We start from the raw sequence: 25684 nt of genomic DNA on the forward strand, positions 1-25684 counted from the left end.
CATAATTCTCTGGTACATTGAAATAACACAAGGATTCACAGTACAGTAAACGGATAGGGACCCGACTAGCACAGCAACACCATGAAAATACCTACGTCTGGCTTTGGTGCGCATGAGTCAGCATTCCCATAGCTGTAAAAGCACAAACAAAACTTCTAGCACCTGACACAAGCATAAAACATGTCATATGGATCCCAATTAGAACAGAAACAAAGGGAGAAAGAGAGAGCGACAGAGAGAGAGAGAGAGAGAGAGAGAGAGAGAGACTTTGGGGAACATGTTAAGGACATACATTTACTTTTACGCACCTCTGACCCTCACCAGTTGGGACACTCTGTGGGAAGTCAAAAAACCTGACCTCTGATCTCAGAGCAGTAGGGATAGACACATTCTTCTCCTTATTGGGCCCATAATGGCTCAGTTCTTTGAGAGCACTACGTCAGCTCTGACACTAAGTAGAGAACAGGGGTTTAGGTTTCTCTAAAGAGGGCAGTGTATACCATAAGTACTCCAGAAGGGTGGTGGGTGACCTCATGGAACAATTAGATGATTCCCAACAGGAGGGTTATTGTAAGTATACGTCTGACACTCTTAGGCCTTGATTCAGTCAGATCAAGCATTAACCAGAGATAGCCGACACCCGCATAGCTGATGTTCTGCTGTTGGAGGTGTAACTGCGTTGGAGCTGTCAAATATGAGAGCAGCTGCTCATGGTCATTGTCACAAAGCCACACCCATCCCACTTGTGTTAGAAGTTCAGAACAAGAAAGTGTAGGCTATATAGAAATACCGAAGATTTCTATTAGCCTATTTGAGGTCTAGATTACATCTAAAATTCCAGTGTTTTCGCTTGTAAACACGGTTGTGTGGTATTTCTCTTAATGCGACTCCATGCAGTTAAAATAGCAATGTCCGCTTTAAGTATAATGCCAGGAGCTGCTTCAGTATTTGACAGAACTAATGCAGTTCCACCACCGACATTGCCATAACATTGGATCTGACTGAATAGTATGCGGTATCTGTCGTATATACAGTACCAGTCAAAAGTTTGGACACCTACTTATTCAAGGGTTTTTATTTCTTTTTACTATTTTCTACATTGTAGAATAATAGTGAAGACATCAAAACTATGAAATAACACATATGGAATCATGTAGTGACCAAAAACCTGATGACAGCTTTGCACACCCTCTGCATTCTCTCAACCAGCTTCATGAGGAATGCATTTCCAACAGTCTTGAAGGAGTTCCCACATATGCTGAGCACTTGTTGGCTGATTTTCCTTCACGCTGCAGTCCAACTCATCCCAAACAATCTCAATTGGGTTGAGGACGGGTGATTGTGGACGCCAGGTCATTTGATGCAGCATATTCACTCTCATTGGTCAAATAGCCCTTACACAGCCTGGAGGTGTGTTTTGGGTCATTGTCCTGTTGAAAAACGAATGATAGTCCCGCTAAGCGCAAACCAGATTGGATGGCGTATTGCTGCAGAATGCTGTGGTATCCATGTTGGTTAAGTGTGCATTGAATTCTAAATAAATCACTAACAGTGTCACCAGCAAAGCACCCCAACACCATCACACCTCCTCCTCCATGCCTCACGGTGGGAACCACACATGCGGAGATCATCCATTAACCAACTCTGCATCTCACAAAGACACAGCGGTTGGAACCAAAGATCTCAAATTTGGACTCATCAGACCAAAGGACACATTTCCACCGGTCTAATGTTCACTGCTCGTGTTTCTTGGCCCAAGCAAGTCTCTTCTTATTATTGGTGTCCGTTAGTAGTGGTTTCTTTGCAGGAAATCGACAATGAAGGCCTGATTCATGTAGTCTCCCCTGAACAGTTGTTCTTGAGATGTGTCTGTTACTTGAACTCTGAAGTATTTATTTTGGCTGCAATTTTGGAGGCTGGTAACTAATGAACTTATCCTCTGCAGCAGAGGTAACTCTGGGTCTTCCATTGCTGTGGCGGTCCTTATGAGAGCAAGTCCTTAAAATGTTCCGTATTGACTGACCTTCATGTCTTAAGGTAATGATGGACTGTTGTTTCTCTTTGCATATTTGAGCTGTTCTTGCCATAATATGAACTTTTACCAAATAGGGCTATCTTCTGTATACCACCCCTACCTTGTCACAACACAACTGATTGGTTCAGATGGATTAAGATGGAAAGAAATTGCACAAATTGCACAAATTAACTTTTAACAAGGCACATCTGTTAATTGAAATGCATTCCAGGGGACGAGCTCATTAAGCTGGTTGAGAGAACGCCAAGAGTGTGCAAAGCTGTCATCAAGGCAAAGGGTGGCTACTTTGAAGAATCTCAAATATAACATATCTTTTGATTTATTTAACACTTTTTTGGTTACTACATGATTCTATGTGTTTTTTCATAGTTTTGTCTTCACTATTATTCTACAATGTAGAAAATAGTAAAAAGAAGACAAACAGTTGAATGAGTAGGTGTGTCCGAACTTTTGACTGGTACTGTATGTTTGTTTATAAACAGTGTATGCACGTTAAAGGGGAAGTTCAGGATTTTACAACTTGGCCCACTGACTACCCTGAAAGCGTAAGTTGGGCCAAGAAAAACTGTGATCCGTGGTTCTGTTTTCTTTACAACCACTACATACTTCAGCTAACTTTAACTACCGCTAGCTGACAATCAATGACAGTAATAAAGGGATATTGTGAGAAATAAAAAAATAAAAAAACCTTTCACAAACATCAAACCAAATAAGTTCATTTGGCTATGAGATTTTGTCAATTGGACAAATGACCCAGGGTGTTTCTCACGCATCAGTCAGAGTATGAGTCTAAATCAACGTATGCAAAACGGAGCATGGAGGGCACTTCTCTGATGTGTACTCGGCTTGTACACATTTCGAAGTATGCATCGGTGCAAGCCTCAATGAAAATATGAAATATTATATTATTATATTTTATACAGAAATATGATGCATGAATATGCATGAAATATGAAAAATGATGTAAAACTCAAACGAAAAATATAGTGAAATCCATGGTGCCCATTATTTGGGCTAAAATGAAAGAAAATAAACCCAGGCTTTGGAATAAAATGTTGCCCATTCATATCTCACATGTTGCCTGTTTACAATACTTTATCTTGATACATTAATAAATACATTGTGTTCATTTTGGCATGTTTACCTGCCTACAATACTCACGGTAATGTGCGTATATCGCAATCCCATAGTACTGTAAATTAGCAGGGCTAACTTGCTACAGTTGAAGTCGGAAGTTTACATGCACTTAGGTTGGAGTCATTAAAACTTGTTTTCAACCACTCCACAAATTTCTTGTTAACAAACTATAGTTTTGGCAAGTCAGTTACGACATCTACTTTGTGCATGACACAAGTAATTTTTCCAACAATTGTTTACAGACATATTATTTCACTTATCTTATCACTGTATCACAATTCCAGTGGGTCAGAAGTTTACATACACTAAGTTGACTGTGCCTTTAAACACCTTGGAAAGTTCCAGAAAATTATGTCATGGCTTTAGAAGCTTCTGATAGGCTAACTGACATAATTTGAGTCAATTGGAGGTGTACCTGTGGATGTATTTCAAGGCCTAACTTAAACTCAGTGCCTCTTTGCTTGACATCATGGGAAAATCAAAAGAAATCAGCCAAGACCTCAGAAAATAATTGTAGACCTCCACAAGTCTGGTTCACCCTTGGGAGCATTTTCCAAATGCCTGAAGGTACCACTTTCATCTGTACAAACAATAGTACAGAAGTATAAACACCATGGGACGACGCAGCCGTCATACCGCTCAGGAAGGAGACGTGTTCTGTCTCCTAGAGATGAACGTACTTTGGTGTGAAAAGTGCAAATCAATCCCAGAACAACAGCAAAGGACCTTGTGAAGACGCTAGAGGAAATAGGAAAAAAAGTATCTATATCCACAGTTAAACGAGTCCTATATCGACATAACTTGAAAGGCTGCTCAGCAAGGAAGAAGCCACTGCTCCAAAATCACCATAAAAAAAGCCAAACTACAGTTTGCAACTGCACATGGGGACAAAGATCGTACTTTTTGGAGAAATGTCCCCCAAAAAGGTCTGATGAAACAAAAATAGAACTGTTTGGCCATAATGACCATCGTTATGTTTGGAGGAAAAAGGGGGAGGCTTGCAAGCCGAAGAACTGTAAGGGTCCTGTGTGTAGCTGGTGTAGAGAGTCAGGCGCAGGACAGCAGGTATGAGTAATCAACGTTCTTTTACTCAAAAAGACAAATATACAAAGGAACATACCGAGCCCACAAAGACGGACCGAATTACAACAAACAATCACTCACAAACACAACACGGGGAACAGAGGGTTAAATCATAAACAAGTAATTGGCCGATGTCCAGAGGGGGCAGAGGGGGCAGAGGAACCTCCCGCACCTCAGCTTCCTGGAGTGGACCAGCCACCACCGGCCTGAGGAGAGACACATGGAATGAGGGATTAATACGATAATCTGGGGGAAGCTGTAACCTGTAGCATACCTCGTTCAGTCTCCTCAAGACTTTAAATGGCCCTACAAACCGCAGACCCAGCTTCCGGCAGGGCAGGCGGAGGGGCAGGCTTCGGGTTGAGAGCCAGACCCGGTTCCCCGGTGCGAACACTGGAGCCTCGCTGTGGTGGCGGTCGGCGCTCGTTTTTTGCCGCCTCACGGCCCGTTGTAGGTGCACATGGGCGGCGTCCCAGGTCGCGGAGCGGAGGTGCTGGGGGATGGAACTGACAGGCCCCGATCCAGACGTCTGCGGGCAGTCAGTGGGTTGCCCAGCTGGATGGACAGGTCCACCAGCTGGTCCAATGTGAGGGTGGTGTCTCGGCAGGCCAACTCCCGATGGACGTCCTAGTGCAGACTGCACCGGTAGTGATCGATCAGAGCCCTGTCGTTCCATCCTGTGCTGGCGGCCAGGGTCCGGAAGTCCAAGGCAAAATCCTGCACGCTCCTCATCCCCTGCCTCAGGTGGAACAGATATTCACCCGCCGCTCGAACCTCAGGCGGGTGGTCGAACACTGCCCGAATGTGGCGGGTGAACTCTGCGTAATGGTCCAATGCCACGTTTCCCTCACTCCATACGGCGTTGGCCCACTCCAGGGTTTTGCCTGAGAGGCAGGAGACGAGGGCGGACACGCTCTCACGCCCCTCAGGAGCCGGGTGGACGGTCGCCAGGTAGCGCTCCAGCTGGAGTAGAAACCCCTGGCATCCGGCAGCCGTCCCATCATACTCCCTCAGGTGCGCGAGTCGAATCCCGCTGGGACCGGGTGTAGGAGGGGTGGACAGTGGGACCGGCTGTAGTGGAGCTGGTGGAGGTGCTGGAAAGCCTCCTCCTCTCTCCCAACGATCCATCGTCTGCAGCACGTGATCTATGGCAGTGCCCAGACGTTGCAACGTGGTCGCGTGCTGCTGAACATGCTCCTCCACTGCAACAGGGAGGGCATCTGCTCCTGCTGACTCCATTCTTCAGGTGAGTGATTCTGTAAGGGTCCTGTGTGTAGCTGGTGTAGAGAGTCAGGCGCAAGACAGCAGATATGAGTAATCAACGTTCTTTTACTCAAAAAGACAAATATACAAAGGAACATACCGAGCCCACAAAGACGGACCGAATTACAACAAACAATCACACACAAATACAACATGGGGAACAGAGGGTTAAATAATAAACAAGTAATTGGTTGAGTGAAGCCGGGTATGTAAGACAAAGACAGAACCAATGGAAAATGAAAAGTGGATCGGCGGTGGCTAGAAAGCTGGTGACGTCGAACGCCGCCCGATAAAGGGGAGGGAACGACTTCGGCGGAAGGTGTGACAAGAAAACCATCCCAACCGTGAAGCACGGGGGTGGCGGCATCATGTTGTGGGGGTGCTTTGCTGCAGGAGGGACTGGTCCACTTCAGAAAATAGATGGCATCATGGAAAATTATATGGATATATTGAAGAAACATCTCAAGACATCAGTAAGGAAGTTAAAGCTTGGTCGCAAATGGGTCCTCCAAATGGACAATGACCCCAAGCATACTTCCAAAGTTGTGGCAAAAGGGCTTAAGGACAACAAAGTCAAGGTATTGGAGTGGCCATCACAAAGCTCTGACCTCAATCCTATAGAACATTTGTGGGCTGAACTGAAAAAGTGTGTGCAATCAAGGAGGCCTACAAACTTGACTCAATTACACCAGCTTTGTCAGGAGGAATGGGTCAACATTCACCCAAATTATTGTGGGAAGCTTGTGGAAGCTACCCGTAATGTTTGACCCAAGTTAAACAATTTAAAGGCAATGCTACCAAGTACTACTTGAGTGTATGTAAACTTCTGACCCACTGGGAATGTGATGAAAGAAATAAAAGCTGAAATAAATAATTCTCTCTACTATTATTCTGACATTTCACATTCTTAAAATGAAGTCAGGAATTGTGAAAAACTGAGTTTAAATGTATTTGGCTAAGGTGTATGTAAACTTCAGACTTCAACTGTAGCTATCCACAAGAATTGGTTGCTAACGTTAGCTACCCATGAATAATTGACAGCTAGCTACTCATCTACCTTGCATTACATTAGTTTTGGTTTGCCTGTTAAACTAGCTGCCTAGCTCGATTGTTATGATTCACCTATAGTTAGCTGATAATTATGAACTTAAACTTTTCTTTATGTAGTTATCTTGTTTCATCTGTGTTACCATTAGCCTGGATGTCTGGCAGGCAGCAGATTAAGAGAATAGGCAGTAACACTACAGGTCATAGTTGTGCCCTGTAATGTTATAGGGCACTCACAGGCACTCACACTTCTCGTCTGCCAACTCTCACCCTCTCACTTAAAAAATAAAATCTGACGCAGAAGATGGCGACCAGTGCTGACTGCCTGATGATATCAGCAAACCACAACTAATCACCTGTAATCATTGGGAAGACCACAAGAGATACCTACACTCACAGACAGCGCCACGACAGCAGCTCTCAGTGCTACCTTCCACTGCCGCCCTCTAGCTTCCCTCCTCTAGATGGATATTCACCTAGCTGTTGGGTCCGTATTGTCCGGATGTTTATTTGTAGTGTAGCTAATACCAGGTTAAGTACCACGTTTTTATATTGGCATGTTTTCCCAGGGTTGACAGAGTCCTTGCTACTACTCAAGTAGTAGCCCATGTAGCCATGGATCATGACAAGTGATAGCTTAGCTAGCCAGCTAACTTGGGCTGCTTGCTGAATAACCATGGATCATGATGAGGGGTAACATCTAGCATCTGCACTAGTAAGTTACATTTTGTATTAGACAAGTAGTGTCGTTACCTATGCTAATGTTCTATGTTAACGTTTTGTTAAATATTTTGCGAAATAATTTATATTATGACTCTTGCTAGCTAGCTACTTTCGTTAACCACATTTCTATGTAGCTATATAGCACAAAACAACAACAGATTAACAGTCTCAATTTCTTTACTAACAATAATGCAATATTAAACTAAATCTGATGTTCAGATCTACCCTCCTGCTGTGTTCCGATCGAATTGGACCGACTTACAAGTTGTCTCTCTGAAAAATGTAGTTAATTTAATCTGATTGTCATAAGGTTCCATGACTTTGTCCACACAGGGCATCTGAATAAACAAAATACATTTTGATGATTTTCATAAAATATGGGGTGTTTTGTTTAACTTTTGTACACCTGTGGTGTTCCCGGTTATCAGGAATCAAGGTAACACCCAAGTGCAGACTGTGTGGAGTAACAATGTTTATTGTAACCACAGGGGCAGGCAAATGACAGGTCAAGGCAGGCAGGGGTCGATAATCCAGAGCAGAGGCCAAGGTACAGGATGGCAGGCAGGCTCAGGGTCAGGTCAGGCAGAGGTTGGTAATCCAGAGGTGGAGCAAAGGTACAGGACAGCAGGCAGACTCAGGGTCAGAGACAGGCAGTGGTCAGGCAGGCGTGTACAGGGTCAGGACAGGCAAAGGTCAAAAAACAGGAGGAAGAGAAAAAGAGAGACTAGGGACAAACAGGAGCTGCAACAAAACATTGGTAGGCTTGAACAAACATGACGAACTGTCAACAGACAGACAGAAAACACAGGTATAAATACACAGGGGATAATGGGGAAGATGGGCGACACCTGGAGGGGGGTGGAGACAAGCACAAGGACAGGTGAAACAGATCAGAGCGTGACACCGGTCAAAAATGACAGGTCATTAGAAATGAATTAGTGAGACTACAATTAATGTATAAAATTGAGTTCAGGCACATGCCCATTCATCAGATGAACACACTTCCTCTCCCAGACCCCACATGCATGTGTGTTTGAGCACACACAGACACCTAACTCCCCTTCTTGGCTTCTATGTCAACCCCCACAAAAACCTTTCCCCAATAGCATCTTTCCCCCATGGGAACCACACTTGTTAGCATTCTCACAAACAATCGTAACATTGTTTCAATAATTTATAGAACTTTTCTTTTGGCTCTGGTATATAAAGCTTTTTTGAGGCCTTGCTCACAATTCATTCTGTGGCAGCACAATGACCAAACGATATACTGTATGTGAGGTTCTTGATCATATCTTTGATCATGACACTGGTGAGGAGGAGAGAGTCCTTGTTAAACTTTGACACAAAGTAGTCTGTGATAAATAGCACAATATGTTTCATCTGAGTATTTGTTATAGTCAAAATAATCTGTACATTATGCTTTTATGAGCTCAGGTCAGTCTGGACTACAGGCCATAAATAGCAAATAGAAGTTCAAAACTTGTAATGTTCACAAGAACTTAAGTTGATAAAAACATCCAGCACGACATTAGGTGATAACATATGTATTATTATGGATTTATAATCAGCTATAATGGGGTGGTTATTTTGGACCGGGAACACAGAATTAACTAATGTAAATTCCGGACTATGAGCCGCAACTTTTTTCCCAGGCTTTGAACCTCGCGGCTTAAACAATGACGCGGCTAATATATGGATTTTTCCCTCTTTCAATTTTTTTTTCTCCAAAAAAACACATTCTGTGACGTGCTCAGTTTTTTGGCGGCATGAAGCTTTCATTAGACCAATTAAATTGCCGAACGGGTTAAGGTCAAACAACTTTTTTGTTTACTGTTTAGATTAAATCGAGCGCTCTCAAACTTCCCATCATTCTGATTACGGTAGTCATTTTGTCACCCTCATCATGGCAAAGACACGGAGAAATGTATATGATGCAGCTTTCAAGTTGAAGGCGATTGATCTGGCTGTTGGAAAAGGAAATAGAGCTGCTGCACGGGAGCTTGGTCTTAATGAGCCGATGATAAGACGTTGGAAACAGCAGCATGAGGAATTGACTCAGTGCAAAAAGACAACTAAAGCTTACTGCAAATTTTTTATTTTTTGTTACAAGCCGTGTTTCGTTAAAGCCTATTTATTTTTGTTACAAGCCGTGTTTCGTTAAAGCCTATTTATTTTTGTTACAAAACGTGTTTTGTTAAAGCCTGTATAAAGTTAATTTGTTTCAATGTACCGGTAGGCACCTGCGGCTTATAGACATGTGCAGCTTATTTATGTAAAAAAAAAAATATATATTAATTCAGTGGGTGCGGCTTATATTCAGGTGCGCTCAATAGTCCGGAAATTACGGTAACATGAAACGAACACAACAGGAGGGTTAATGAGCTTCTTGATATGCCACACCTTTTAAGGTGGATGGATTATCTTATCTTAAATTAACAAATTCGTGCACAGCATTTGAGAGAAATAAGCTTTTTGTGCATATGGAACGTTTCTGGGATCTTTTAGTTCAGCTCATGAAACATAGGACCAAAACTTTATATGTTGCATTTATATTTTTGTTCAGTATATATACTATAGCGGAATTGGTTTGCTGCAAAGGCTATATCACCTAATGCATCTGTCCAAGCCAGAACTACCCAAGCCAGAACTACCCATACCTTTAGCGAATGCTTTTACCATGGCCCCTAATGGCAATCAAAAGGAAATTCAATCAAACTGAGTGCTGTGCTCCTCTTCATTAGACTAGACTGGAGAGTTAGGTTTCAGCTGACACATCCATGATAGGTCCATATTTCCAGAGGGAAAACTGCCAATCCTCCATCTGTCTTTGACTCTTCTTGTCTATTATTTTGTAGCCAGCCTGTACTATAGGCCTAATATTATGTTCAAGATACAAACATGTATGTTAACCATATGCTTTGGCACTATTTCTTCTTTGGATATTTTGGCAGAAAAAACATATTTGTCCTTGTACATGTTTATCCTTGTATGCTACAGAGCACAGCGCTAGATGATTCATGATTAAATTCCATTGTATGAGGGTGGGGGGTGGAGACCTTTACAAAGGTGACTTAGCATGATGTAATAATTTAAATAATTAATTCAACAATGTGTGTTATAAGGGCCTTCCCTGTGGCTCAGTTGGTAGAGCATGGTGTTTGCAACGCCAGGGTTGTGGGTTTGATTCCCACGGGGGGCCAGTACAAAAAAACAAAATGCATGAAATGAAAAATTGAAATTTATGTATTCACTACTGTAAGTCGCTCTGGATAAGAGCGTCTGCTAAATGACTAAAATGTAAATGTAAGGGAGCACATATTTACTGTAACTAGAGTTTTGTAAACTGAGAAATGCAAAATGTCACCTCCTTGTCACGTTTATTTTTTAAGAAAAGTTTCAAATCAAATCAGTACTTTTTGCACAGATCTGTTCTCTTTAGCACCCCGAAAATGTTGCCAATACAGCATAACAATGTAGCCTATGCAGAACTGATTGTTGAAAATAAAACAGTGTGCTGCAGTAAGTACCCTACCTTTAATAAATAGCTGAAAATAATGCATTTACAAAAAAAATAATAGTACTGATACTGAACATGAGACAATTTTGCAAAAAGGTGGATCAAGGGCTCTGGCGCTCCTCTTCCTCTTCATTTATCTCTGTACTCTCTCCTGTGAAGACACATCACACACCAGTCACGCTAACGTCTTTCACACACGCCTGTCACCAAGGTAACATGACATTTGTCTCAGGGGAAGAAGGATGCACAATATAATTGGAACATTTGTCTGCATTAGAATACTATGGATGTAAAAATCCAGCTGAATCCAAATGAAACAAAAGGTTGGAATCCTAAAGCACTGTGATCTTCTTGTTAAAAATATATACACTCAACACACCTGTGCACACAGTGGTGTGTGTGTTCGCACATGCACATGGCATATGTCTGTCTGTGTGTCCTTGTGGTCAAACTCGAGACCTGTGTTTCTGGGGTGTGTCCACCCCTTTGTCTACAAAGGAGGGCCAGCAGTCCTGTGGTAGGGCATTATGGGTATCATCCAGTTCATTTAGACCCTCTGTATGGTCTATATCATCACTCCTCTCCAAAGCTGTCTGTCAGTGAAACCTTTGACCCCTCTGTGACTGTGCTCGACTGGTCTTGTCCATGCTCCTTTCTATGACACAACCTCTTTGCTGGCCAACTCTGGTCATCAACAAACAGAAGACAATGACACCGAGACAGCTCACTAGACATTATTGTGTTATTATTACTACACATGCACTACAAGTGTAGTACACAATTCTGGATGAATAAACTGGAGTTGTGTGAAACACATGGCGAGACAGATTTGTGCTGGCTAGGCATAGACAGTGTTAGGGTTAGACCATTTAGTCATGCAGTAATATATTGTAAGAGCTGGGAATATTATAGTGTGCAATGTCCTTTTTTTCTACCTTTTATAAACAGTTAGTCTGCATTCTGTTGGCTTTTTGAATGTGCCTCTTAAGCTTCTACTCTAGAAGACGCTAAACAAGACTGGTCTGTTTGTTATGTTTCCTAAATCAATAAGACTGAGTTAGGTTGGGCTACCTTGCTCAGTTAGCTCCTTCCATCTTTCCTTGTTGTGCTGGGTTAGGGTTAAGGTTAGACGGTGTACCCATCTGAGGTCTATGCTGGTCAGGGAGTAGTCAAATGGAGCTCCACAGCCAATGTGTCTCTTTACCGACTCCATCACTGTCTCTGCGTCTGTGCCAGCCATGCTAAAAGAAAGACCAACACGTACAAACACACCAACACATGCACGTGCAGGCTCGCACACATGTAAGCAAGCACCCTCACGTATAAGCACACACACGCATGCTTTGAATTTACTTATACCAGAACACATGGAAGTAAATGCCATTGTTTAATACATCTGTTCTAGTGTCAGATGAGTCTATGGGTCTCTGCTGGGGTTTCATGGAAAGTACCTGGACATTCTGACTCCAGAGGCTCCTGACTTCACAGCTTCCTCTATGAGAGGAGAGATCGCCTTCACTGTAGAGTCGATCAGGGCAGAGAACATCAGCTCAAGAATGAAGTCAATGAATCCTGAGAGAGAGGGGAGACCATTCCAAAGATTTTTGTAATCATGAAAGTTTAAGGTCAAACATTTTCCTCATCAGAGAGGGTGCTTCTTAGTAGTAAAGTGTCTTCCTCTCCTCATCTACTATACTCACCTGGATTGGTCTGAAAACAGAGAACAGGTGAAAAGCAATATGTTGGAAGTTATGTTGTTCTCTATTCCAGTTCTGCTAGATCAGTGCAGATATAGGGAAGGAGACAATTAGGCCGTTTTTTTATTGAGATGCAAGCAATTGTTGAAGCTAATTTCCCAATATTCCTCTGCCCACACAGGGTGGTAAAGCCCTGTGATTAAGACTGAGGTAGTGAGAAGCCCTGTCCAAACACTTTGAAATGCTTCCTTCCTTGAAGTAATCACTGATCTGACATTACAGGATTGGAGCAAGCTTTTCAATGCATTGAATTGAATGGACTATCCTGGCTAAATAAATACAAATGAAAAATGAATGATGATGCATTTTAAGAGTATTCTTACTGGGCTATCTGTGACTGAGCGATCATGGTTGTGTTGCGGTCACAGAGAGGGGAGAAGGGCAGTCCAAATTCAGCCTCCTTGTCACCCTGAAAACCTACAAAAAAAGACAATGACTGTCACGCTCCTCTTCGTCAGAAGATATGTTGAAATCGCTGTCGGAAAAAGTGGACCAATATGCAGCGGATTGCGTGCTCATCATAATTTATTATAATGTTAACACCACGAACAAAAACAAGAAAACAATGACCGCCAGGAACAGTATAGCAGGCTACACACATATAGAAGTGCTAAAACAACTACCCACAAACAACAAGACCAAACACACCCTAATATATAGGACTCCCAATAAAAGGCAACTAGAAAACACCTGCCTTCAATTGAGAGTCCATACCCCAATTAACTAACATAGAAACAGAACAGATAGAAAACCCATAGAAACACAAACATAGAAAAGAAACCCAAAACCCCGGAATACATAAACTAACTACCCTCTGCCACGTCCTGACCAAACTACAATAACAAATAATCCTCTATACTGGTCAGGACGTGACAATGACAAACAAAAAAAGACAGAACAAAGACATGAGGACAGTGCGTTTGTGTTTTGACACACTAATAATTGTTCCATATAGTATGCACATATACAGGACACACGTACAGCACACAATGCCTTTCTTTTTCTGTTCAATATTTTTCATGTACGAATGCTAAGGTTTCATTGTGTGCTAAGGTTTATTTGAGCTTCTACGTATTCGCAGCTGATTGCTTTGGAGGTTATCCAATAAGGATCAAATCCTCTGTTCTCTTCGAGGTCATTGATGATAGAATGTTCATATTTGAAGATTTCTGAAAGGCCAGACTGTTAGGATTGACAATGACAAGGAGTAGGCACAAGTACAAACAGATCTGGGACCAAGCTAGAGTAAACATGTACAGATTTTTTTTTAAATGAGTCGATTTAGATAAGGGGAATAAAGAGTTGATTGGAGAGTTGATACGAACCAGTTCAGAATGGGAGTGGAGGGAGCAGCATCTTTGGTCAGCCTGGTCTCATAGGCTAGACGTAACATAGTAAACGTAAATCCGGAACACTATAATTATGTTATGTTTGGTATGGTTCCATAATTGGAAAGGAAAAGGCGCAACACTCGTTCACCATAAAAAATGTGTACAGTGGTTCCTCCTTTAACCTCTCTGGGCTAGGTGGGACGTTAGCGTCCCACTCTATTCAACAGCCAGTGGAATCGCATGCCGCGAAATACAAATACCTAAAAAATGCTATAACTTCAATTTCTACAAACATATGACTATTTTACACCATTTTAAAGACAAGACTCTGGTTAATCTAACCACATTGTCCGATTTCAAAAAGGCTTTACAGCGAAAGCAAAACATTAGATTATGTCAGGAGAGTACCCTGCCAAAAATAATCACACAGCCATTTTCAAAGCAAGCATATATGTCACAAAAACCAAAACCACAGCTAAATGCAGTACTAACCTTTGATGATCTTCATCAGATGACACTCCTAGGACATTATGTTATACAATACATGCATGTTTTGTTCAATCAAGTTCATATTTATATCGAAAACCAGCTTTTTACATTAGCATGTGATGTTCAGAACTAGCATACCCACCGAAAACTTCCGGTGATTTTACTAAATTACTCATGATAAACGTTGACAAAATACATAAATTATTTTAAGAATTATAGATACAGAACGCCTTTATGCAACATGCTGTGTCAGATTTTAAAATAGCTTGTCAGCGAAAGCACATTTTGCAATATTCTGAGTACATAGCTCGGCCGTCACAGGCAAGCTAATTTGACACCCACCAAGTTTGGGGCTCACTAAACTCAGAATTACTATTAGAAAAATTGGATTACCTTTGCTGTTCTTCGTCAAAATGCACTCCCAGGACTTCTACTTCAACAACAAATGTTGTTTTGGTTCCAAATAATCCATAGTTATATCCAAATACCTCCGTTTTGTTAGTGCGTTCAGGTCACTATCCGAAGGGTAATGCGCAAGCGCATTTTGTAACAAAAAATGTCTAAATATTCCATTACCGTACTTAGAAGCATGTCAAACGCTGTTTAAAATCAATTTTTATGCTATTTTTCTCGTAAAATAGCGATAATATTCCAACCGGACAATGTTGTATTCATTCAAAGACTGAAAGAAAAAAATGGCGAAGTCTCGTGAATGCGCATCTCAGTCTCACTGTCCCCAGGCAGGCCACTTACAAACTCTGCTCCTATACTTTGCCCAGATACAGCAGACACCCCATTCCACTTTCTGGCGGCTTTAGAAAGCCAATGGAAGCCTTAGTAAGTGTCACGTTACAGCACAGATGCTGTATTTTCAATAGAGATGCAACAGAAGGACATCAAATTGTCAGACAGGGCACTTCCTGTATGGAATCTTCTCAGGTTTTGGCCTGATATATGAGTTCTGTTATACTCACAGACACCATTCAAACAGTTTTAGAAACTTTAAGAGTGTTTTCTATCCAAATCTACTAATTACATGCATATTCTCATTTCTGGGCAAGAGTAGTAACCAGTTTAAATCGGGTACGTTTTTTATCTGGCTGTGAAAATACTGCCCCCTAGCCCCAACAGGTTAACCTGTCTGGGCTAGGGGGCAGTATTTTCACGGCCGGATAAAAAACGTACCCGATTTAAACTGGTTACTGCTCTTTCCCAGAAATGAGAATATGCATATTATTATTAGATTTGGATAGAAAACACCCTGACGTTTCTAAAACTGTTTGAATGGTGTCTGTGAGTATAACAGAACTCATATGGCAGGCAAGAACCTGAGAAAATTCCAAGCAGGAAGTGGCCTTTCTGCGAATTTGTAGTTCTCCATTTGCTTCTCTATCAAAACTACAGTGCCCGTGGGGTTATGTAGCACTTTCTAAGGCTTCCATTGGCTCTCTAAAGCGTTCAGAAAGCGGATTGAGGCGTCTCCTGTCCCTGGGCAGATAACAGGAGCACAGTTTGTCAGTGGTCTGCCCGGAGACTAAGAGATTGGAAATGCGCGTTCACTAGACCTCGCCATTTTTTCTCTTCCTTTTTGAATGAATACAGCATTGTCCGGTTGGAATATTAGCGCTATTTTACGAGAAAAATACTATAAAAATTGATTTTAAACAGCGTTTGACATGCTTCTCAGTACGGTAATCGAACATTTTGAATTTTTTTGTCTCGAAATGCACTCGCGCGTTACCCTTTGGATAGTGACCTGAACGCACTAACAAAATGGAGGTATTTGCACATAACTATGGATTATTTGGAACAAAAACAACATTTGTTGTGGAAGTAGCAGTCCTGGGAGTGCATTCTGACGAAAAACAGCAAAGGTAATCCAATTTTTCTAAGACTAATTCTGAGTTAAGTGAGCCCCGACCTTGGCGGGTGTCAAATTAGCTAGCCGTGATGGCTGAGCTATGTACTCGGAATATTGCAAAATGTGCTTTCGCCGAAAAGCTATTTTAAAATCTGACATAGCGATTGCATAAAGGCGTTCTGCATCTATAATTCTTAAAATAATTGTTATGTATTTTGTCAACATTTATCATGAGTAATTTAGTAAATTCACCGGAAGTTTTCGGTGGGAATACAATTTCTGAACATCACACTCCAATGTAAAAAGCTATTTTTTGATATAAATATGAACTTGATTGAACAAAACATGCATGTATTGTATAACATAATGTCCTAGGAGCGTCATCTGATGAAGATCATCAAAGGTTAGTGCTGCATTTAGCTGTGTTTTGGGTTTTTGTGACATATATGCTTGTTTGAAAAATGGCTGTGTAGTTATTTATGTCTATGTACTCTCCTAACATAATCTAATGTTTTGCTTTCGCTGTAAAGCCTTTTGAAATCGGACAATGTGGTTAGATTAACGAGAGTCTTATCTTTCAAATGGTGTAAAATAGTCGTATGTTTGAAATATTGAAATTATAGCATTTTTGAGGTTTTTGTATTTTGTGCCACGCTCTTCCACTGGCTGATGAATAGAGTGGGACGCTAACGTCCCACCTAGCCCATAGAGGTTAAAAGTTGTGAGCTTGCACCGCAGGACTTAGAGGTACCCAGCGTCACGGCTTCATTGCCCCACACCACCACAAGGGGGAGGTTGAACACTCATTATGCATTTTGGTTCCAAGATTTTATATTACAAATCATATTGAGTGGTTCCAATGACAAATTTGACGCGAGTCACCCGTCCCTGGTGACTTTCTTCAGCAAAGATGGCTGACAAAACATTACAGGGGAAGCAAATGTAAGCAATTATAACGTCATAACGAGTCAAGCAAAAAATGTACAACTGAGAAGAATAAATTAGTTAATGTATATAATGTATAAGTTAATTTACGAAAATCATGATTTAGCAAGTTAACTGACTAGCTAACATTAGCCAGCTAGCTAGCTGGTGTTACAGTATGACATTGTAATTTGTGTTGTTTAATGTTTTAGGGACTCCTGAGAAAACCAGCAAGCCAGGCTGTCATCTTGGGAAACAGTGGATGTAAAGAATCTAGCTAGCTAAAGCATTTACTGCAAATTGAATGTACAGTTGTGTAAGCTTGCCTTGCCATGCAATGCAGCTAAAGTAACAAAGCTAGCTAACTATTTACTTGCTTGTTGTGTAGTGGAGGATAAAAATAACTGTATGCCTATGGATGTGTAGCTAGCTACAGTATGTAGCCGATCTGTGTATGGACCCTAAAACTATAGGTTCTGAACTAATTTTCATACCAGTCTATGAACCTCAGCTATCAGAGTTGTTGTATCAACTTCAAGTCTGAATGGCATGGATTGAGTAGGATATAATAACTTTATTGTGCCAATGATGCAAGTCCTATATACTTGTACTGTAGTTATTACCACGCATGATATCCCCACATTGTAGCCTGTACATTGAATATATTCACTGATCATGTACTCTTCCTTGGCAAATAAAGGTGTGGTTCAGGTATGAATCTCTTCTTTTTCAGTCATATCCAACACCAGGTGTATCAAACCATTCTTTGAATGATGCTGTGTCTGGATGTATGTATTACAATTATACACTTCAACAGTGTTCATCACTCCTGCTCCTGGGACATCAATGATTACACATTGTAACTATGCAATAGACTAGAAACATGATTTAAGTAAAGGCTGATTTGTAATTCATGAATACAGAAAAAAAACGTTGCATATCTAACTCCCTTCATCTGCATTAATCTGAGGACACAGGATAATACTTCAATGACATACTTAATTTCAACCAGTGGAGAATATGAAACATTTTATTGAAAGAAGTTCATTATCCAGGTGTCATAAATACATAATACATGCATTATAATTATGATAATTGAAATATTATATTATAAATAAAAGTTCAATCTGTACGTCAATGCACATATGGTGTGCATTATAAAACGAGGAAGAAATACGAGGTGGGGAGAGAGGTGTAGAAGACAGAAAGAGGTAAGAACAGAAGCAGACAGCATATGATTAAATTAATTACAGTGCTACCCTAATATTCTCTCAGTTCATCACAATTACAGTTTCTCTAACAGTGTCTCCTACCAGCCGTGGGCCCCCAGTTGGCCCAAAGGTTATCTTAAGAGCGGGTGAGGTGGCGATGACTGGACTGGCTTCCTCTCTCACATCAAAACATACCTGGAGACGAGAGACAGATGGATAGAGAGAGAGCCCGATTAAGCCTTTTTTTATTCTAACTTCTTACGGGCAGGTGGGACGTTACCGTCCAACATCCGGTGAAATTGCAGAGCGCGAAATTCAAAAATACTAAATTCAAATATTTAACATTCTTGATACATCAAAATAAAGCTTAACTTCTTGTTTTACACCAGACTGGTATTGTGGTTGTTCAGTAGGTGATGGGAAATATGCAGTATGTATACAAAATAATATACTTACCTGTTGTATCTTGAAAAAAAGCATTGGAATTAAAAGTGAAATGTTTAACCTATTAACCTCCTTCATTATTTATGTTTTACCAGTTGATGAAGAACAACTTCATACATCATTGAACATTTTTCTAGGAATAAGAAAGAATAAAAGTTAAAATAACTTCTTAGATTTGATGGAGACATTATATATCTTTTATGTCAATTTATGATTTGTATCAATGTGGACGTGAGACAGGGGGTGCAGGAACAGAGTATTTTTGCCAAGCAATGCAACGAAGGTGGATCATTCTGGCAATGATACCTCCACCGTCTACACGCTGCAAAGACTCCCTAACTCTTCGCCATTGTACACGATGGCCCATTGCTCTGAGACTTCCTTTGACCATTCTAAAGCCCGCATGGGGAATCCTTGTCTTAATGGCGTTGACTTTCTGGTCTAACTCTTTATATGACATATCAGAATAGCATGACAAACATAGTGACAAACATAGTGTTCTTTCATCCTTCTGTAAAAAAGGTCATCGTTACACTGTCATGAAATATGATTATATATCGACTATGAAATAAATAGGACATGGCCTGCTTATGAGTTGCTATGAAAGAAAGTTAGATTAATTCAACTGAAAATGATGAGAACAGGCGTTCATAGCTAAATGCTTTTGGTTAGCTTGAGAATAATAATTGCATGGTTTATCATTCTATGGTATGTATGTAATATAGTACAATGTTATGACTCGACACTGAATCATAGGAGCTAACTACTAGAAATGTAAAAGTTGGACTGAAGAACACCCAGTGCTGCTTACCTGAGATGCCATCATTACACAGTCCTTCTTCGTAGGTGTCCGCTATGACTTCCTTTGTGTCGGAAAGAAAGGCTGAACAGTATTGGTTGTAGCCAAACTGACACTCAAAAATGGTCGAAATGGAGGCTGGTTGATAGCAACATTTTGTTTTGAAATACATGTCTTGTTGTATTTTTAAAATGCATAAAGTGTTGCACTCTATTTTTTACTTTGAAGCCTCATTTTTGCTGTTTTGTTGCAAGTTGGGGAGGGGGGCTAATAGCTAATAGCTGAACAATAGACTACTCAACCTTTACTAAAGATTAGTCTAATAGCCGAGCTAGGTGTGAAAATCCCCCCTCCTATCACAGACCAGATTTGCCCTAACGACCAAGGGGTAGCTTGCTACTCAATGTAATAAAGTAATGACTTTTGAAATAAGTTACCTCACACGTTATGTTGGCTGACAATTTTCTAGCTACGCTGTCCTTACGACCCACATAGCAAATCATTACAGCAGTATGTACCATTATGTTAGCTATCTACCTAACGTTAGTAGTTATACATCAAACTTGACAGTATATTAACTATAGGCTATCTAACAACCCAACATTTATTGACTTAATGATTCCCATTTCTTAGCTTAGCTAAATGGTATAGTCGTTGTGCGCTCTCAATGGACATTCGGGAGCATTCGTAAATTCGCCCTGGCTATCTACTCCGATTTCAGAGCACTCTCGTCTGAGTGTACCAGAGCGCAGAATAATGAATTTACAAGCGCTCAACACCCGTTAAATATGGCCGGTGTCAGTAAACGTTGCCAAAAAAAGCGCAATTACATTGTTTCCAGCAGCACAGTTACAGTCACCAACGCTCTGGTTAACACAAAAACTGCCTAACCAGCTCTGCTAGGGTGAGTCAAATGGTCAGAGTGGTCTCATTTGTGTCTGGAAGTAGCTAGCAAGCTAGCCATCGTTAGCTTGGGTGCTTGACTGCCATTGTAAGGCCAGAATGCTCAAATCAACCCTACTCCTCGGCCCGAACGTCCAGTGTGCGCTCAGAGAGCAAAATGGTCTGAATTTACCCAGCAAGTACCAGTCAAAAGTTCAGACACCCCTACTCATTCCAGGATTTTCTTTATTTTTACTATTTTCTACATTGTAGAATAATAGTGAAGATATCACAACTATGAAATCAGTTAAGAACAAATTCTTAATTACAAGGACAACCTACTCATTCCTCCCCATTGCGGAATTCAACCCCGGTCTCCCATCCGGTCCACACAACACAGGGATTCTTTAGCTAAATAGCCCAGTACTGTACTGCCGACCGTCAGGGTTTTTTGTTTTTCATGGAATAGAAACACCATAATATTAATCAAATTAATTAAGCAAGTACCAATCAAAAGTTTGGACAGACCTACTCATTCCAGGATTGTTCTATGTTTGTACTATTTTCTACATTGTAGAATAATAGTGAAGACATCACAACTATGAAATAACACTTATGGAATCAGTTAAGAACTGATTCTTATTTACAAGGACAGTCTACTCCTTCCTCCCCATTGGGGGATTGAACCCCGGTCTCCCGCATGCCTGCAACATGGAAGACTATCAAATGTGTCTCAAAGATGCCCTCTGTTGGTCAAACTAGCAATAACTTGCATTGACAGAAAAAATGGCTGACATATAGATAACGTGCCACAGAATGCTGCAGCAGCCTGCAAGGTGTGCTGCAGTATGATGCAACTTTTAAAGGAGGAACCACTGTATGTGTTCAGACAGCATTAATTTAGTGACATGGCTATGCTTGTTGTCATAGTAGCAACGGGTGTGTGCACAGTGGTGTAGGCTGATTGGTGGTGGTGTTCGTGCTTCCTATCACTTAGAAGTTATGTAGCAAGCTAAGGTGACAACGATGCCTGCTACGGAAATTTCCCAGTTGCTTAGTGTAAGAACACCTTTAAAGCCTCAAAGGATAGATAAGATGATCCAACTTGCAAGACTAGTCCTTTTTGGCCAGCCACAGCTGTCAACTAGCTAACTAGGTAGATGTTTAGCTTTCTAGCACATTCAATACTTTTTTTGTAAACAATTAACAAGATAGTTAGCTCCACAGCTACCGCATGTTCTTGTCAAAACTATCAACAGGGTAGTTAGCAAGCAAGCAACATGATATGCCAAATGACAGTCTAAAAACCACTTGAGAATTTTTCAGATTTGACCGTTAAGACACAAGTCGCATGGCCAGGAATCAGATGTATATCTGATTTCAAACCACCTGTGAAATGTGGCTTGAAATATCTGATTCCATGTGCTTTTTGGGTGTTCAGACTGGAGGAAAAAGCAAAAATTTGAATCAGACATGCAAAAACAATGTATGAATTTGAGTCACAACTGCCAATGTGAACAAGGCTTTAGAGAATTGTATACACCATTAACATACTATTTTACCCAATGGAAACAGTAACAATTTCAAAAAACATAACTTTAAAATAACTAATTTCAACTAAGCCACAGGAGTGATCAGCTTCATGGCGACAAGCTTATTTGAATTACCATAATTTATGATGATCTGGAGCTCTTTATATGACGTTGTGTGGTGTTTACTGTTTTGTTGAGTCTGTTCTGTTTGTTACTGTTAATTTCTGTGTGTGAAAATCAATAAAGAAATGTGAATCACAAAAAAGCTGTCCAAAAGACCTTCAGTACCTGTCTGAAGAACTCCATGAGGGTCTGTGTCCAGCGGTAGTGCAAAGGCCAGTCCTTGGCTGGGTGGCTGATGTCAGCCGCATGTAGCATCAGAGAGAGAACCTTGGCCTTGTCCACACTGAACTCCACAGACAAGCATACATTAGCCCATACACATACAGACACACAACAATGCAAGCACGCATGCAAATGCACATATAGACACACACACAGGCAGACATGCACACAAGCAGACACACATATGCATGCAAACACACACAAGCTCACACACACAGAGGAAGGAAAGAAGGGGTCAGTTGTGTATGTGTGTGTTTGCATTTGTGTGTGTTTGTGCACTTCTGTTTAGAGAGGAATCTTTAGGACAAAAGCATTGTTAAGAGGTGCGATTAGAAGATCTGAAGTGTCTCAAAGCCTCTTGAGTAGAATGGGAAGAAAGATAGGAGGGATGGTCTGGAGTGCAACAGATAGAGGAGAGGAGCAGTGAGAAAGGAGTGGACAGAGTGTGAAGACACCCGTCTGACTGCTGCAAAGCACTCCATATGGTCTTGTTCTGCTGAAAGTGGCACGACAGATCTGTGCTCATGACCATCTCAATTACCAGCGCACGGAGCTCCCTGCAAACACATGCAGGCACACACACAAGTTCACACATTCATACACAAATGGGGATACCTGTTGTTAGCTCCTTTGTTTCCTCTGTGTCTCCCTGGATCTACTAATGGAAAACCCCTTACCGCCAGTCATCTTTAGGTTGAGTTTTAACAGTATTTATTTATCTCCTGCTCTTTCCCCACATTTAGTCATTACTCCACTCTATTCAATACTGAGAACTCTTCACTTTCATATAAAAAAAAAGTTCAAATTACATTTCACAACTGAAAAGTGTTGTGATCCACAGAACCATTTGTCTTTCTAAATCAGGGTTTGGGTCAATTTGAAGTCGGTCAATTCAGGAAGTAAACTGAAATTACAATTCAATAACTGGTCAGTAAGCTAAAAGGAGAAGGTATTCATTCAATTCTTTCCATTTTGGGATTTGAAATTCAAATCACTTTCTGAATTGACCCCCAACCCAGTTATAAATGAGACATACTAAAGAGGGAGAGTGCTGACTGACCTGGTCTGGATATGGAAGTTGTTGGTGGTCCCTGTGTGCTCAAAATCATGAATGGCTACAGCAAACACCATGGCTAAAATCTCTAGGTCATTGAGCCAGTGCTGCAAAATGAATATCCAGGTTAGAGATTTTTATTTCACCTATTTAACCAGGTAGGCAAGTTGAGAACAAGTTCTCATTTACAATTGCGACCTGGCCAAGATAAAGCAAAGCAGTTCGACAACATACAAAAACACAGAGTTACACATGGAGAAAAACAAATATACAGTCAATAATACAGTAGAAAAATAAGTCTATGTACAATGTGAGCAAATGAGGTGAGATAAGGGAGGTAAAGGCAAAAAAAGTCCATTGTGGCAAAGTAAATACAATATAGCAAGTAAAACACTGGAATGGTAGATTTGTAGTAGAAGAAAGTGCAAAGTAGAAATAGAAATAATGGGGTGCAAAGGAGCAAAATAAAATAAATAAAATAAATAAATACAGTAGGGGAAGAGGTAGTTGTTTGGGCTAAATTATAGATGGGCTATGTACAGGTGCAGTGATCTGTGAGCTGCTCTGACAGCTGGTGCTTAAAGCTAGTGAGGGAGATAAGTGTTTCCAGTTTCAGGGATTTTTGTAGTTCGTTCCAGTCATTGGCAGCAGAGAACTGGAAAGAGAGACGGCCAAAGGAGGAATTGGCTTTGGGGATAACCAGAGAGATATACCTGCTGGAGAGCGTGCTACAGGTGGGTGCTGCTATGGTGACCAGTGAGCGGAGATAAGGGGGGACTTTACCTAGCAGGGACTTGTAGATGACCTGGAGCCAGTGGGTTTGGCGACGATTATGAAGCGAAGGCCAGCCAACGAGAGCGTACAGGTCGCAGTGGTGGGTAGTATATGGGGCAGTGGTGGGAAGTATATGGGGCTTTGGTGACAAAACGGATGGCACTGTGATAGACTGCATCCAGTTTGTTGAGTAGGGTATTGGAGGCTATTTTGTAAATGACATCGCCAAAGTCGAGGATCGGTAGGATGGTAAGTTTTACGAGGATATGTTTGGCAGCATGAGTGAAGGAGGCTTTGTTGCGAAATAGGAAGCCAATTCTTGATTTAACTTTGGATTGGAGATGTTTGATGTGAGTCTGGAAGGAGAGTTTACAGTCTAACCAGACACCTAGGTATTTGTAGTTGTCCACATATTCTAAGTCAGAACCGTCCAGAGTAGTGATGCAGGACAGGCGGGCAGGTGCAGGCAGCGATCGGTTGAAGAGCATGCAATTAGTTTTACTTGTATTTAGGAGCAGTTGGAGGCCACCGAAGGAGAGGTGTATGGCATTGAAGCTCGTCTGGAGGGCTGTTAACCTCTTATAGCTCCTTAAGGATAGGGGGCGCTACAGCGAATTTTGAAAAAAATACATGCCCATTTTAAACGGCCTCCTACTCAAACTCAGAAGCTAGGATATGCATATAATTAGTAGATTTGGATAGAAAACACTCTAAAGTTTCTAAAACTGTTTGAATGGTGTCTGTGAGTATAACAGAACTCATATGGCAGTCAAAACCCCGAGACAGATCCCATGCAGGAAGTGGAAATCTGATTTGTGGACTCACCTTCAGCACTTTGCCTATAAAACACACCGTGAGTTAGGATTCATTGAGCACTTCCTAAGGCTTCCACTAGATGTCAACAGTCTTTACAAAGTGGTTTGAGTCTTCTATGGTACAAACTGACCGAAAGAGAGGCTTGGAAGTTGGTCACAGGGGGAGGGCCATTACTACTATGACGCGGGCGCCCATGGCTACCCTCCCCATTCGAAACGTTTAGTAAGACAATGCAATCGTCCCCCTTGAATATTATTGAAGTCCTGGTTGAAAAAGGCACTGCTTCACCGGATGCATTTGAGGGAAAATATTTTCTGAACGTCATGCGCCGATGTAAAATGCTGTTTATATATAAATATGAACTTTATCGAACAAAAGAATGCATGTATTGTGTAACATGATGTCCTAGGAGTGTCATCTGATGAAGATTGTCAAAGGTTAGTGCTTCATTCAAAAAAATGGCGGTGTTCGCTTCAGTAATCTTACTAGTATAAAGACCTCCTCCATTCCTGCCATTATTGAAAGAGATTGTGATACTTCACATCTCAAAATTGGGTTACTTAATGTTAGATCCCTCACTTCCAAGGCAGTTATAGTCAATGAACTAATCACTGATCATAATCTTGATGTGATTGGCCTGACTGAAACATGGCTTAAGCC

At 41.2% G+C, this 25684-nt stretch overlaps 1 pseudogene; it reads right to left on the reverse strand.

The window, feature by feature from the left end:
* Positions 1–11460: 11460 nt before the first annotated feature.
* The window catches only part of LOC115179278 (calcium/calmodulin-dependent 3',5'-cyclic nucleotide phosphodiesterase 1A-like), a 49114-nt pseudogene continuing 34890 nt past the window's right edge, over positions 11461–25684 (reverse strand).

Source organism: Salmo trutta, chromosome 39 (assembly GCF_901001165.1).
Source record: "Salmo trutta chromosome 39, fSalTru1.1, whole genome shotgun sequence".
NCBI lineage: Eukaryota > Metazoa > Chordata > Actinopteri > Salmoniformes > Salmonidae > Salmo > Salmo trutta.